This window comes from Phalacrocorax carbo, chromosome 3 (assembly GCF_963921805.1).
Source record: "Phalacrocorax carbo chromosome 3, bPhaCar2.1, whole genome shotgun sequence".
Taxonomy (NCBI): domain Eukaryota; kingdom Metazoa; phylum Chordata; class Aves; order Suliformes; family Phalacrocoracidae; genus Phalacrocorax; species Phalacrocorax carbo.
Genome location: NC_087515.1, coordinates 20,483,344 through 20,500,047, shown reverse-complemented (window position 1 = coordinate 20,500,047; position 16,704 = coordinate 20,483,344).

Sequence of the window (16,704 nt, the reverse complement as noted above, 5' to 3'; positions counted from 1 at the left end):
GGGGAAAAAATGCTGAATTTCAAGTGATTAGTAGCATAAACTGCATTAAAAAGCATGAGTTCAGATTACATTTGTAAGACATTGCATCTGCAGGGTAACGAGGGACACCAGTGCTAGCCAAGACTACAACCGTATTTTAAGGCCTAACGATACCTTTGAAAACTTTGAGGGCTTTTCTTGCCAGTCCTTCTTTTGGGCCAGCAGCAGCAGCAGCGGCCAACAGGGCTCTGACATGTCCAAATATACTACCTCGAGGAAAACAACACTTTCAGCCCTGCCTACCTGCTCTGTTCTGTGACAGCTTATCTTCAGGAAGGGGCTGTTTAACCAGCATTTGTCAAGCTCTGACCTCCTGCAAAAGGGGCCCACAGCACTAGTGCAATAAAAATAATACATTTGTACATCTAGACAAATGAGTTCCTCCTTTTCCTTCAGCGGTGTCATCTTGGCTTGTGAACTCCCTTCAGAGATGCTAACAACTGGCAGCTCTGCTCATGGAGATCACTGATCTAATTTATTTTTCCTTCTCCCTTTAGGGAATGCTATCACAATGCTCTAAGATCATAGCCTTGTACATCTCACTCCCCTCCCCTGATGAAATGGCTCTGAAATGTCACCACCTGATCTGTGGGGGAAGCTGCACCCTCGCAAGCCCTTCCATTCACTATTCCTGTTGACAGCTTGTAGCTTCTTCACTGAGCTAGCTGTCTCTCCTTACCCAAGGGGGTGCTTCTACAGGACCTTCACAGCTGGCTTTTAACAGTCTCGTAATCACAGCTCACAACGTGCTGGTTGACAAACTCCTGTTTTATTAATATTTTATCCTCAGCACTAGATTTTCCATGATGCTGCTCAGTTTTAACTCAGAGACACTATTTCCATGCCGTCTCTTGACATGTCTAGGGCTTAGCAGCAAAAGACATGTTTGGAAACCTAAATAACCCCACCTCTGAGGCTTCAGATTATGCTATTTCTTCTCATTTTTGAGGCATTTGAAATGCTTTCACAAGATGGAGAGGAACTTTACAGGTTTGTGCTTGTTCTCAAGGCCTATTTGTTCAGCAACAACTCCTTTTAAATGGCTGATTTGGGGCCATACTTAAACTGGAAAGCATCTCGGAACAGTTGGATGGGAAACGTGTTATAGACAAATGCAAACAGTCATCTGGAGGAGCTGCTCTCTGGGGGCCGCCAGCCTGTCCTAGCAGGAGAACACCAATGTTGGCTGGAAAGCTGTAATACATAATAAAACACAGGAAACCCTTTTTTGTTATTGTTGCTACAAACTCTGGCAATTTTCTGTGGCGCATAATATGCCCCACCCTTGTGTTTGTGCGTTCTTCCACAGTGCCCCCTGTCTTCAGAACGACTTCTCTATTCCAGCTCAGAGAAGTAACATTTAAAAAAACTATTATATTTCTCTTCCCTCCCAGGATGGCAGCTGCGGTGTGACTTCTGGCCTTTTGACACACTTTGTGCATAATCTCCCACGGCAGCACCTTTTAGTACCACCCCAGTTACCCATCAGAGGTGGTGTTGCACATCAAGTGCTTTGATAGACCAGAGAGCTGGTGCTTTTAGAGCTTTCCCACAGTGAGGTAGAGCTTTTCTATTTCTCACACTAGGACTAGAAAAGTGGTAGGTTGTATGCCAGTGGCAAAAGTACCCATTCCAAGACCTATTCTTCACCTTCAGGCAGAGTATTCCTTTTAAAGATCAAATCATAAACCCAGCTTTTCTTGGTCTATGAGACATTCACCAGAGCTTACCCCTGCCAAGGCTTTAACATGCCCAATGTTGCTTTTTCTCCTCCTTCTCTCCAATTCTGTCCTGCCAAATACAAACTAGACTATTTACACATTAACAAGGTAGCCCTGTATGTTCCAAGACAAAAATAATTACCTTATTCAGAAATACGCATTCATTTGCCGTTGTCTAATCTTTTCTGTTACCCCTATGAATATATAACCAGATTCTGCATCATGAAAGCAAAAGCTCTGGTCCCTTAATTAAAAAAAAAATTAATTTAAAATTCATTAAAATTATACCTAAAAATAGAACGGAATGTACATACTCTACAGAGGAGTGTAGGTACTTGTTCATTAATCTCTTGCTGCTCATTAAAATGCGTGATAATTAAAAAAAAATTATAATTGTAAACAGTGAATTTATACCAATTACAGTATGAAATTGCTGAGAATAGGGACATTAAAGGTATTAGCGATGAACTTTTATTATTTCATGACAGCTGCCAGAATATCTTTATATGGAAATAATTATGTGTTTGTATATATAGGCATGTATTTATTTATGTATATGTATATATGTATGTATGTATGTATGTATAAAAGATAAGCATGATGCAATGAAGACTATGTATAAAAAAGCTTGGCAACTGTAGAAGGCAGGTGTTTCCCATGGCTCTCTGTTAAAGAGCATTCTGCAGTTAACGATGCTGTGAAGGACTGCCTGTGGACCAGAAACATATGCATCAACAGAAGACTACAGCCATGAAAGACCTGCAGGTATATGGATAAAAAACCAAGGCTAAACATCAGTGCACTCAATACCCTCAATCTTACATGTAAAAGCATCTTTAAACAAAGAAGTTGTTGTCTAGAATGATACACACACTGGTAACGTGGGAGCTGCAAACATTGCTACTTCCGCTTTGGAGTAAAATCAAAGGCAAAGGGCTAGGTTCCTAAAATTAACATTAAGTCTCCCATTTTTCCTCTTAGGTTACATCCAAGAGAAAATAAAGCACAGGATCAGATTCTGGTCTTCCAGCATTATGAAAGACCCCATTGAAGTCAATGTATAAAACTCAGCAGTTCCCTACCATGCAATTTTCTACGTAACATTTGTGCCATTTCCCGCTGGAATCAACGGTAGACATGAAAATCCCCTGAATTTAAGGCTCACGCTTTGGAGCAGATGCACAGCTGCAGAAGGAGTAGGATGAGTGGGAAATCTTGTCATACCCAGTGCTCCCACCGGTAAAGACCCCTGCCTCATGCCCGCCCTGTAGCTACAAGACTTTCCAATCTGGGAGCAGGGTTTGCCACTTATTATTTCTTAATAAACATAAATAAATAGATAAAAGAAAATGTGAACACATCATCTTGGTTAAGTGGCCTGATAACTGTGGTATGTAGCATGTCTGGCCCATGGCAGAGAACCAGGCAGTAACCTTATCAGGGAAACACAAGCCTGGGGAAGCAGTCCAGCCCTACAGCCTAGGCTGTCCTGTCCCCCCAGGCTCTCCTCTACCCATACCTAGACTTAAGCTCTGCCTTTTTATAGTCAAAGATAACATACTGCACATCTGAAGTCATGTACAATATGTCTGGCTTTCCAAATCTGGAAGCCAGCAATAGTGTATTTCTAGCAGGAACCGTTGCTCTTCCGGAAAAATGATAATATTTGCTTTGAGATATCTTCAAAAAAGAAATAATCTGGCTCCTTCTACCAATGGTTGAAGTACCTCCCTCAGGAAACTATTTTCAACCCAAGAAAACAGCAAATGCAAGGTATTTTCAGGTGTGTGGATTTTATCTAGGGTTCTAGCAATTTAACCGAAGGCTAGAAACTCCAGCCATATCATAACCCATATAGTTTCCTTCTGTTTACCTGCATAGGCTCTAATCACCTGTGCAACATCTGTTGGTACTCTAGCATTACTGGCAGGACACCAAAAGAACTGTATTCTGTATAACAAACAGTTGCAGTTTCCATCTCTCTCTTGGTCTGTCTGCTTCAACTTACAAAGCCAGAATAAACCTTTCCTGCCTGCCAGGGTAGGTGTGGGATCAGAAAATGTCATTTCAAGGGTATGATAGAAACCAGAATTGCATGATAAGGGTGTTTCTTCAAAAATATGTCTTTGGGTAATTTTCAGTTCCTGCATGTAAGAGTAGGATTAGACAATAAAAAATAAACCACAACCAGAGCAGCAGAGTTAAATACCAGGCCCTTTTGGACCCAAGCTCAGGAGCACTCAGAGAGGCCACTGGCTACGCCCTTCAGATTTCTAAAATACATGTTTTGAAGCATTTTTTTTTAAGCACAGGTTTGCTTCCAGGTTTGGGGGCAACTGTACACCAGCAGGAGAAGAGAACCACCTTTGCAATGTGTTTTATGTCTGCGGGGAGTGACCATCCTGCTCCTACAGCATCTGCAATCAGAGCAGACGCAGCAGAAGATGAGCGCAGCGGGGAGAAGCAGCCACGATCTGGTGACTTCCTCAGGACTGCATACCAGATAAGAGCTGGAAGACAGTCTCTTCATCAGAGCAGGGTTTTTCACCTCTAGGTTTTCCAGAGGCTGTGGCCAAAATAATGTCAGTGCTGTTGAGACTCTCAGAGTCGCCTTTTTCTTTCATCTTTCCCAACCCCTTGACTTCTCCCTATTCCCTACAGCAGGCATCTCACATGAGGTGAAGGAGATCCCAGTGCAGCAAAGGTACTCCCAACCCTCGGGGAGCATCTAACACCTCCACTGCCCCACCTGGGCTTCCCTGCAGCCATCTGGCCCGCCGGCCTCTCCTCCTCCTCAGAGGCGGGGATCAAAGAGAGACCTCCTACGGCTGCAACTGAAGCATGAGACCTCGCTGTGACAGCAGAGATGCCTGTGTGTGCAGTAAACCTGCAGTTGCCATATCCACTGCAGCTAACCATCTTATGGGTCCCGAGGAAAAGGCAAAACAGATCTATAAGATTACATATACGCTGAGGGAATATGGGGATCTGTAACACAGACATATTTACTTCGCTGATTAAGATCAGTAAAGTTAACTGGAGAGCGAAGACAAAGGAGGTCATCGTATACATGTATTTTCAACCCTCTCCAATTTTTTTTTCCTTCTCAAATTTTTCAAGGCAAAAAAACTTCCCCAGGGAGAGGCAAGAAGCATGGTGTACATGGCTGAGGAAAATACTGTGCTTTCCTGTTGCTGAAAAATATCTCGCACACTTGGATTACTTCAGTTTTTCCTCAAAATTTACACAGACGCTGCTGACCATTTCCCTTTGACACTGATTAGCTTTTTCCAGGAAGCATTTTTCCCAAAACACTCCTTTCCTTCCTGAAGAAGCCTGGTTCATGTTAGAGGATGTTTCTGTCAGAATGAAGTCAGAGGGTTATTTTTAAGATTAAAATCTTGTGTAGAAAGTGATTCCCCATGACTTGTGAAGAAAGCAGTTTGGAAAACAAACCCAAACCTATAAAAAGACCTTTTTTGCCTTAGTTTGGTTTGTTGGTTTGTTGTTTTTTTTTTTCTTTTAATATAGTTTTTGTTTTATGAAGGATAAGGGGCTTTAGAGCTTTGAATAAATATAATTGCAGCTGTTCATCTCACTCAGAAAATACTACTACCAAATCTTGTAAAAATACTTTGATACAACAGTAAATAGGAGCAGAAAGTAAATCCCATCAGTGACAAGAATTTTGCCATATCCTACAGGTGTGTTGGTTTCTGCTCTGGACTGATATTACCCACATATGTGTTTGGTAGGTCTGGACTGAGGAGCATAAACCAATCTGTGCAGGATTGGCAGAACTTGCTGGGACTATTTCTGTCTCTGTCTTTCATAACATTATACCAAAATTGCTAAAACAATAATGAAAGAAAATTACATAAATAAAACATAAACACATCTTAAAAGAAATTATAAACTCAGCCAAAGACTTGATGTAGTGAGCAATACGAGGAATAGCATTCAATAAAGAAAACATAGTAAATAATCTGAAAATTGAGATCTGTATACCTTGTGACAAAGTAAGATCAAAGAACATGTCCTCTGGGACCTCTCTGGACTCAAGCTCAGGGACCTGTTTTACACAGATAGATTAAAAGGGTAATACAAATCTTGGGAACACATTTTGTCGCCTGAAACTATAATTAATAAAGGTGTATTGCATATTAATTATACATACATAAATAACAGTTTAATACATGCAAATATTTATAAGACCTACTGCTGCAAAACACAGGGTTTCGGTCTGCATGTCAGTGCAGCTTACCTAATCTTACCAGTGGAAGTTCAGACCCCAGGTTTAAGTTAAAATGTAATTGGTGAGATTAACCTAGGGAAAAATCCTTGGGGACAAGGGAGAGCCATTCAGAGTTGGGACAACTCTGTCAAGCAATTTCCAAATCAAAATTACTATTTTTCTAAAACTTGAAACAAAGTTTAAGAAAATTTCCACCGTGTCCATCAAACTGCTGAAAGACTACAGCTCCCTAGCAAGGCTAGAGGTCCTTCTTTTTCACCCTAATTAATGCACATTTCTTTTCTCTCACTTCACCATTACACTGAAGACAAGAAGCCCCACCATCACCAAGGAACTGGGTGCACCAGAGGGGGAATCACCTGTTCCCCATTTAAAGTCACAAAATTTGACTTGCTTGTCCAGATGTGACCAAAGTCTTTTGCAAATTAGCAGACACCCCCATGCAGCAGTTTTTTAGCAGTGGCATTTAATCCATTCCTCACTGGTTATTTCTGGGCACTACAAAACCTACCTCTTAGTAACATCTTCATTGGCAGACTCGCCACAAAAGCACACCTGGCATAGCTTGAAACAGAAGAGCTCTGTCAGGCTTTCATAAGTCCCTAAAGAAAGTTAAAACAAGTAGTGAGTCAGTGTGGGACAGCTATGCTTTCCGGTCCTTATACTGTCTCTTTGCTGCACAGAATATTTATAGCCTTCAGGTTCCTGAACTGACAACTTCCCTGTTAATTGCATTCACCAGTGATAAGATATAGCCGTAAAAATAATGTTCAACCGACACTGGCTTGGTTCTGTATTTCTTACCCAAGTAATGCATGCAATGCAAAAATCACATTTTCTTATACGCTTCAAAGGACCACATGTGTATGTATGCGCGCACATCCACACATGCGTGCACACAACCGTACATAGGAGCCATCTGTCACAGTCAGTTTCTTAAATTTAAAAACATTATTAACTCAGAGACAGGAAGAAGCCTCAGGAGGAAGGGGAAAAATTGCTGAGATAATGACTTTACTCTAAATAACCTGACAATCTCTCCTTTGGCATTTTTTAATCGTTTAGAAAGACAGAACATGACGAGGCAACTTGCATGACCAGTGTCACCGGTTTAGAGTTTCTTCAAGCAGCTGAATTTATACTGCTGTAGGGTAGAATAACTTTATTTTTTATGCTTAGCTTATAACTATGGAAAATCCTTTATAAGCGTACTTCCTTCTAACACACAGTATCTATCCAATCTATCCTGAAGCATGAACACTGACCCATATTCTTCCTTTCAAAAATGGCAACAGTCCAAGGAGTTCTTCACTCCTATGATTTTGGGGTTTAGCTTGGTCTTGCATTTAGGAGCTAATTTCTCGTAACTTACTTCCAAACTATTACAGATTCTCAGAGAGAAGACGCTTGTGAGCAAGATCCACTGTCATGAACCATTTGCCTGCCTGCTGAATTCCTTACAAATATGGTGGGAAAAGGTAATATCGTCAGTGCAAGACACTTGTCATGTGGCAACGTTATAACCCAATACCCAGCTTTACCACGGTATGTGAAGACCCATTATAGAGCTCTAGTAGAGTTAAAGGGACCATCTAAAGAAAAGGAGAGCACGGGAAATGAGAGTGAAGAAAGAAAATAAGAAAAAAATTTGTTTATCTAGCATGTGAGCAAGTCACAGCAGGACTGCACAAACACACCAGATGACATGGTCAGCAGGGAAGGAAATATCCAGCGTATAGTCCTAGGTGGGCCAAGATTATCCATTAATCTAAGATTGCAGAAAATGGAAAATATGATCACAACCCCTAGTTGAAAGGAGAGGGAATGGGAGGGGAGAAATCCTGGAGTCTGGTAATTTCACCCTGCTCAGTGAACCTTTATTTTTTCACTTAAATCATTGAAATAAAGAAGGTTTGCTGCTGGTGTCTGTTTGACTGCTCTTAATCAAAGACATTGAGTAGATTTCTTAATAGCATTCCAGTAAACATTGCAGTGAAACCAACAATAAACTAGATCTTTAGCAGCCAGCAATCTGATTAGCAAATACAGATCTTTATGCTAGTATTCTACTTCCTTTTCACTCAAAAAATATCCCAATATTTTCTTCCATCATCCTGGAATTTTCTTCATTGTGTTAAAATTCATATAAAAATTAATAAAATCCAAGGAGTAATAGGTCTAGCTTCCTTTAAGTTTTACTAATTTACAGAAATGCAAAGGAAGTTTTGAAGCATTATTATGGTTAAAGAATATCTCAGCACAGTTTTTATACAACAGGCTTTTGTTGTTTAAATAGCCAGTTACTGCACAGCAGCAGGTTTCTGAACCTGGACTGAGCTTGTGAGAAGCTCAGCCCAGAGAGGGCTGAGGGTGCTCCGCACATTTCCAGCAAACACTTCGCACTTTTTAGGTTGGGCTTCTATGTTTGAAACAACTTCCAAAAAATTGGAAGTTAGGGAAAAATCGTTCATAGACTGAATTGAGCTGTAGGCTTCATCTCAGTGTCTCATTACAGGAATCCCTCTAGCTGCCTTAGTAAATGTGAAGAAGCTTTCATTACAGGACAGTCCTATCTGACGGAAGGCATTTATCTTATGATCAATGTGTAATTATGCTCGACATTAAAGAGCCATTCTCTTCTCCAGCAACTCTGAAAGGTAAAGTAGTGTATGAATGTTTCATAGAACAAACTTCACTGAATTACATTGAAGAAAAAGATACATTTATTTCAAGAAATGCATGTCTGATTCTATTGGGCTTTATACTATAAGATTAAGTATATTTATTAATCTTAATATCAGAGCAACCAAAGTTGTTTAAATATTTACCTTTCAAATACTTTGATAACTACATTATTAACAATAACATTTTTGGTGGTTTCATGTTTCCAAACGTAAAGTATTTTATTTGCCTCAAATTCTCACAATGTTTAACCTCACTACAGTGTCTCAGTTAAGACTTCTTTGGGATTGACATGAATGACATGGGCTGAGATTAAAAAAGACAGCAGATTAGAAATACAATAGGATTTTAAACAAAAATGGGTTGTGGATCTTTCTAGGAGAAATAATAAATATAAAGAATAAATCAATATAGATAGCAGGATTCACACATATGTCAGTGAAAACGTTCTGAAAAAATTCTTACAAAACAGCAGATTCCTATCCATATATATCTCAACTCATTTTTGTAATTCTCACTCTCTTAGCTGTATAGAGCTCTGTGTTGGAGGGTCAGTATGAGCTCTTGACTTCTGGCACCAGAGCCAAACGCTGGTCTCAGCAACACAGTTACGCTTCTCATGTAAGCCTGTGGGAATTTTGTCAGGGAAACTGGTAAACTTTCTGGTTTTACACGGCAAGCTGAGAGCAGAATTTGGCCCTGCATAGGCTTAGTCTGTAACATTTAGACATAGACATTACCTAGGTGACTCACTGCTTTCTGGTAGCAATATCCTCCTTCCCTCTGTACGGCTTTGTCTCTTTTCGGTGTCAGACCACAAGGCTCCCACAGAGCCTCCAGTAGTGGAAAACATTTTCACTCAGTTTGATGGGGACAAACTCACGCCCTTATCCTCAAAGTGGGCAGAACAGTAATGTTACTGAGTCTTTGGTAGGCCCCCATCCCCTCTTCTTGGCTGTGTTGCCAAATCTGCCAACATCGCCAAGCAAAATCTTCCTAGAATTATGATTTGCACAAGCTTCCACCAGGCTCCAACTTAGCCTGGGGCTTTCCCTGGTATCACAGCTACCAGCTGAACCAGTGCAGCCTCTAACACAGGCAGGCAATGCTGGTATTCGCACACACAGAGATTACTGGTTTTGAGGCATAATGAACTTCAGAATTGCAGATCTCATTTTTTCTCCTCTCCATTGTTTAACTAATTTTATTTTACTTATTTATTCAGGCTGATGGACTGTCATCTTAAAGGTGTCCTGAGCTGAAGGCCCCATTACTTATGGGAAGCTTTAATTTAGGGTCACTTTTTCAAAATAACAGAAGTCTCCTGGAACAAACTCCTTACACCATTATTATTATTACGAGAAATTCCAAAGAACACAAAGTCCAGCAAGGATGTCAAAGGCAAAAAAAGGCAAACAGATGATCATTTGTTAAAACGGACTGCTTCTAAGAACATTTTTACAAGTAATACAAAAAGCAATGAAAAGGTTCTCACCAGACTTTATTGAAATATCTCTGGGGAAAATCCATTAGAAATACATTTGCAATCAGTCCAGTATCAAATTTCTACTGTAAATATGGCAATTAAGAAGGTCAAGTTACCCGAGGTTTTGTAAGAGTGAGATGAGCAGTTAAAAAAGGAATTTATGTTGAGTATTTTGTATACAATTTGTGTCTTTTACTCTCTGTTAAAACACATCATGCTTTTTCTTATATGTTACGTGACATTATATTCACAATAACAGGCTACTGAAATAATGAGGTTTCCTTATCTCCGTGCAAATGCTTTGGAATCGTGCTTGAATCTGATGTGCTCATTAGCTGAGAGCTGAGTCCCTGCCAATAAGAGAATTGCTGTAAATTGTTGGATGAGTGTAAATTACACCCACACCACTGGTGTAGCAGAGAAAAATATGTAACCTGAGATTATGAAGTGTCCTGCTGTGACATAAATGGACTGGAAAGGCACTTAGTCCAGAGAGGACCATAAATGGTTTAAAGCCAAAAAATGCCCAAGTAATGTGTATGGGTAGAAGACTGATTAAGGAAGTGACAAAAGCAAAGGTGGTTATCTAACCTCTAGTGCTCCAGGGTTTCATAACAAAGGGTATCCAGGAGCAATCCCAGCTTCACCTGCACATGGCCGTGCTGCACAGCCACAGCTGTGCTCATAGATGTATTTGAGGAACTGCGCAGTGAATGGGATCTACATACTCACCTTCATTTAAACCTCCTCCCCGACACACCAGAAATTCTGAAGCAGGATTAGTTCATCATGCCCCCACACTCTTTACCACTGGGGTAGCCAGCTGGTACACACAGAGTCTCCAGCACAGAATTGTAACCCATACGTGTGCAACTACAAACTCATGTGATGTATATAGCTCTGGAAACAGCACCAGTCTGCACATACACGAGTGAGGAGAGCCAGCGCCTTGCACAAAGGAGGGCTACACTGCAGTACAGCCCCAGCAGTGCAGCAGAGCTGTTGCTCAAGGCAGCAAGTGGCGACCAGTGCATCAACAGACCCTCTGTCCCCTTCATAAGCAACATGTGGGAGAGGATCAGTGGCTGGTGAAAAAAGATAATGCTGGAGACATGAAAAAATAAAAAGCCTGAAAAGGGATGGTGCTAGGAAAACAGAAAAGGAAAACAAAAAAAACACAAAACAACCGTGTGTGTGTGTGTAAAAAGCAAACAACCTGCAGCCCTAAAGACAGCACCAGTCAGAAGCTTTCAAGGAGCAAACAGTAACCAACCCCAGAGGACAGCCTCCAAGGACAAGACAAGGTCCCTGGAGAGGCCACTGAACAATGGAGGCACTGAAACTCCCACCGTCTGCCTTCCACACATGGCCACCAGAGTCAAAAGACTTCTGACTTTGTGCATGGAGACTGACCCTTAATGTCACTAAGTCAGGACTGGAGGGAAGCATAGAAATGCCTCCTTTGCATGTTTTGTTTACGTGTTCCCCATCATAGTGTTTTCAAAGCACTTCATAGTCATTAAAGGTTTCTTCTCACAATGCCCCTCTGGAGGCAACACAGTAGTGTTATTTCCATCCTGCAGGAAGGAAGACACAGAGGGTCAATGTTACTTGCCCACATATCATAGGATGCCTGAAGCAGAGCAAGGAAGTGAGCTCAGGTTTCCTATGTCTCCCCTTCATATCCTGCTTTGTCCTTTTCTACTTCTCTCTCATCCTTTGTGAATGGGCAATGATGGGAAAGGTGCCACTTCTGTGTTCAGAAATAAAACAATCATGAGGATAAACATAGAGAGACACAGCTGAGTCCAGTCTTGCTTCCATTTAAATAAATGCCTAAAGGAGTCTGAGGCTACTTTAGGTAGAACTTACTATAATGTGCCAAGAGCCATGATTCATTTTGGAGAGGGAATAACTTCAGCCAAAAAGACACCTTGCTGTCAAGTCAACAGTAAATCAAAGGTAATTAATTAAAAATATATAAATAAATTATATTACGGAATAATAATTCAAAGTTATGAAATGAAAAATTAGATAAGAGGAAAAAAAAAGACTTTGGGAGAAAAATAGGACGAATAGATTTCTGGGGGAAAGAAAAAGGAGTACTCTTTGTGTTTGGAAACAAAAAGTTAGTCTCAGCATGTCCTTGTCCTTTGTGTGAAGGAAAAAGTAAGTGTATTGATACTGTTAAAAAAGCAGAAGTATTTGTTAGTTTTTCTGTTTTAATACTTGAAAAGAAGAATGATATCCACACAAGGATGATAAAACACTGTTCAGGTAAGTGGTTAACCAAGCATGGGTTTACCAGGTAGGTGAGGGACATGGCCCTATGATAGCAAATAAATTAAACATCAGCTAGAAAAAACTTCTTAAAATATGCTGTCCTGAACAAACTGCACCTTTTAAAAGTGGAACAGATTTTGCAGCACTAGGAAAGTTCCAGGTCAGAAAGACTAATATCATGCTGATATTAAACAAGCAGGACAGCAGATCTAGATAAAATAAATAAAGTCTGTACAAGAAGTCTGTCTTCATTTTTCATTAACATTATGATTGTGATTAATAAAACTTAAATTTTAGCAAAAAAAAAATCTATAAACTTTTGCAAAGCATTTGAATCAGCACCACAAATATTCTCGTTAATACTGCGCATGATTAGTGGGCTACATGGCAAATAGCTATGCACAAGATAACAGGCAGATTTCAGAAAGGTGTTGATGAGGACCTGCCATTAACTGGTTCAACAAGAATCTGTACTAACACAGATGATACACAAATTGTCATCAATAAACCAGAAATCTCTGCTGTTATAATGTGTGGGCAACAGAAAACACATACTGTAAAGAAATTATGATGAAAACATGACAGTTTTACCAAATTATCTGGACCTGTGACTGACCAAAAAGGTGACAGACACTCGAAAGCAATGACTGAAGACTAGCAAAAGAAGGAGAGGAATTTACTCAAAGATTTGAAGGAATTTTCTTACTCCCAGACTGCAAAAGGCATTTATTGGCATTATCTTTAAAGCTTCAAAATTTATTTTATTTAAAACTTTCTTTTTCTGCTTCTTCCTTTCCCTTCCATTTTAGCCAATCTTTTTTCCAGTATAAGTGTAAAAAAAATATATTTCTTTTTTCTACTTCTAGGGTTTTTCCAACAGAAATACCTGTGCAAAAACAGTCTCTAAGGATTAAAAGTGCTTTATGTAAAAGTAAATTTCATTTGGATATTCTTTAGTCACCTTTGTTATTGTCCATGCACTTTTAGTTTGGTTGCAATGGGATTTCCTCCCAAAGTTAAGACTTCAAGGAATGCCACTCCACCCCCCAGCCTGATCCACACTCTTGCATTGCATGCATCATCTGAGAGCTATCTTATAACCTCCTATAGATCTCGCCTCGTGGTCTTGAGGGGAAGTACAATTTTATGGCTGACTCCTTAAATTCCTGTGAGGAATTCACTTCCAGTTGTCATACTCCTTTCCATTCTCCTGTTCACTTACACAAATACCCTTCCCCACAGAAAGATCACGCATAGCTTCAGAAAAATCATGAAACTCAGGAAATTAATGATTCTCATAATCCTGTAACGAAAGTGTTTCCATTTCCAACAGTGTTTTAATTTTGCTGAGAACGAAAAAACCCACAACTCTGCTGCTTCCTCAGTAATAGACCCTGCTGGCAGCCAGCAAGTCTGCCATCCCCGCTGGCTTTAAACATCGTCCATATCTTTCTGTATTGATACATGTAACCTCTTCACTTCCCACACTTATGCCCATATGTTTAGATGCTAAAGTTTCCTTCAAACTCATTATACAGGCGAACATTGCATGAGATGAGAGTAACATCTTAATTAGCAGTGTCACTGACACATTTTCTGCAAGAAAACCTTCCACTGAACCAGAAATTTCCCATATGCTTCTTTATATTGATTTGCACCTGTTGTCACTTCTGTGCCAACAAAAATACCTGAACCAAGTATGAAGGAAAAATGTAGGGTTTGTGGTGCTACCAGAGCCTTCAACTGCGTGTCAGAGCGACTCCCTGCTGCCAAGCACCCAGGGACAGGTTTCAGCAGCCTCTCACAAACCGAAGGCAACCTCTTGCTGGATGAAAAGATGAAGCCTGACCAACACTGTTTCAGCATCAGTGAGCACCCTGAGTAAGGAAATATTAGACCTGTTAGACAAGTGTCTCCAGAAAGAGCAGGACTATCTGGGCACTGCCATTAACCAGAGGATGCTCTAGTCAAACAATGAATCGACCTAACACCGGAACACTCAATAGCCTGAGGCTCAACAGAATAGCAATTGCTAATGATTTGCCCCCTGTGGAAAGAGCTCTCAGAGAAGGACTCATCAGAACAAGTGGCTGAAAGCCACAAACTGCAAGAAGCAGCGGCAGGCTGTGTTAGGTAAGCACTAGGTTTCTGTTTTAGCTGCTTTCCCTGAGACATAAACATTGAGCTGTTCAGAAAACAGTGGAAGCCCAGGAGTCTGAAAGAGGTCTTCCCTATTCCATGTCCGAATTCCTGCTGTTGACCATGGGGCAAACACACAACACACCCAGCAAACATATCATACACCATCTTCCTTGTAAAATTGGCATGCGTTATCTTGGCCTGGGTCAGGCAGCCTGCCTGGTCAGCTGCCTGATCCTACTACACTCACCCTTGCTTCCCTCCTTCTGGGTGCCAGGAAGATTATTTGCCTATTCCCTGCTTCTGTATGTGTCAGCCTAAATTGACACCACTGCCTGCTGTCATCATGGTGAACATGAAATATTAGGCATAGGGGGCATTTCTTTTCAACAAAGAGGTGTCGATTCAGGTGTCTCAAATCACAAGTTTTTGTGTCACATTGACTCTCTATACACTCTGCAAACCTCTGGTGACACTACCATTTGCTTCTGATGCTTCATGCAGTCTTATTTTATGTCAGTGGAGACAATCCCATCCTTCACTGGCTCCACTCTGCCCTTCTGCTGTGCTACATATCTACTGGAATCTGACCTTACAATCCTTTACGATAGATGCTTTAATATTTTGGCACCTACTTGTACCAGCCTGGAGACTGAGTATAATGTGGAGTGGTGGTTGCACTTAAGTGATGATCAAACCAGGGCTCAGACAGATCATGCTATACCTAGTATATCCAATGAAAATGCAACCAACGTACACAGTCTTCTGCTCAGATGCATCTTCTAGTAAAACCATCACATAAAAAGCAGAATTATTCTCTAGAACACATACGCATCTTCTCTTAGCCAAGGCAAACAAACCCACCTACTTTGCTTCAAGAGCCAGTTTTTCCTATACCATCCACAGAGGACACTTCACTTGGTTTATATTTTTGACATCAGAGACAGGCCTGAACAAGTTCCTCAAAATTACTGTTATTTGAGGCCAGTAAACAGCTCTTCTGGCCTTTCTCTGAGGTTTTCCAATCCCTAAATGACCTTTGTGTGTCTTTTCCTATAGATTTTCCTGTAACATGTTAGGAATCACTATCCTGCTGCCTTTAAGCAAAATTCTGTCAACAACTAAGATTTCTCCCATCAGTCTCTAACAGGGCCCAGTAGGATGCTATCTGGCTCACAGTCTGCTAAAAGGTTTGATTGCACTGAAAATTTGAAAGTCCCATCCTCTGCAGGTGCAATATCAGTCCTTATTTAACCTGAAGTTGAACAAGAAGTGACAGATACTTGCTTGTAGAGCTGGGTGGTTTTTATCTAGCACAAACCTTCTGTAACACCAAAACTCTCCCTGATTTGTTATTCAGTGTGCAAATTATACCTGTGTAGCAGAAAAACACCCACATCTCCATGAAGGCAGAAAGTTGTGTGAGTAAACATCACCTATATGAGCACTTTGACCATTGTTTTTTCTAGTAATTCATACACACCTGGCCTCCAATATTAACTGCAATATTTAAAAGATGCAACCTCTACACCAGCAATGCTCTGGAGGCATTCACAGCTAATTTAGGTACATGCTTACCATAGACATTGCCCTTCTTATCTTAAATACCCAGGTCATATTATCATCAGATAGCCCTTAGTGTTCCCTCTTGTATAAAGAAAAGGAAACCTTCCCATATCTCAGGTATCTCAGTGCCCAGCACAGTCCAGAGGGTGGGTGAGAAAATTGTCTTCCCTACCACTGCATGGATGGCACCCTCTCCAAGAAACAGCAGCCTGGACACACTTTCAACAACTAATATGTTTCCCTGCCTCTCTTTTTATAAATTGCAGTTTTCCAAGTTGTCATTTAACCCTAGTTTTCATTTGCTGAACAAGGCTGACATGTGAGACTGGCTTTCTTCTTAACCAAAAGTCCTTTTGCTTTCTTCTGGTATTACACAAGTACCATCTTGACTCATGCACCTGTATCCAACAGAGAACTTAAAATGTTCATTTGCTTTCAGGTGAAAGTCCTTTTTTTTTTTTTTTTTTTTTTTTTGCTGCAGCACTGCCCATTGCTCCTATGAAGACCTCCTTTGGTATTGTAAGCATTTTGCC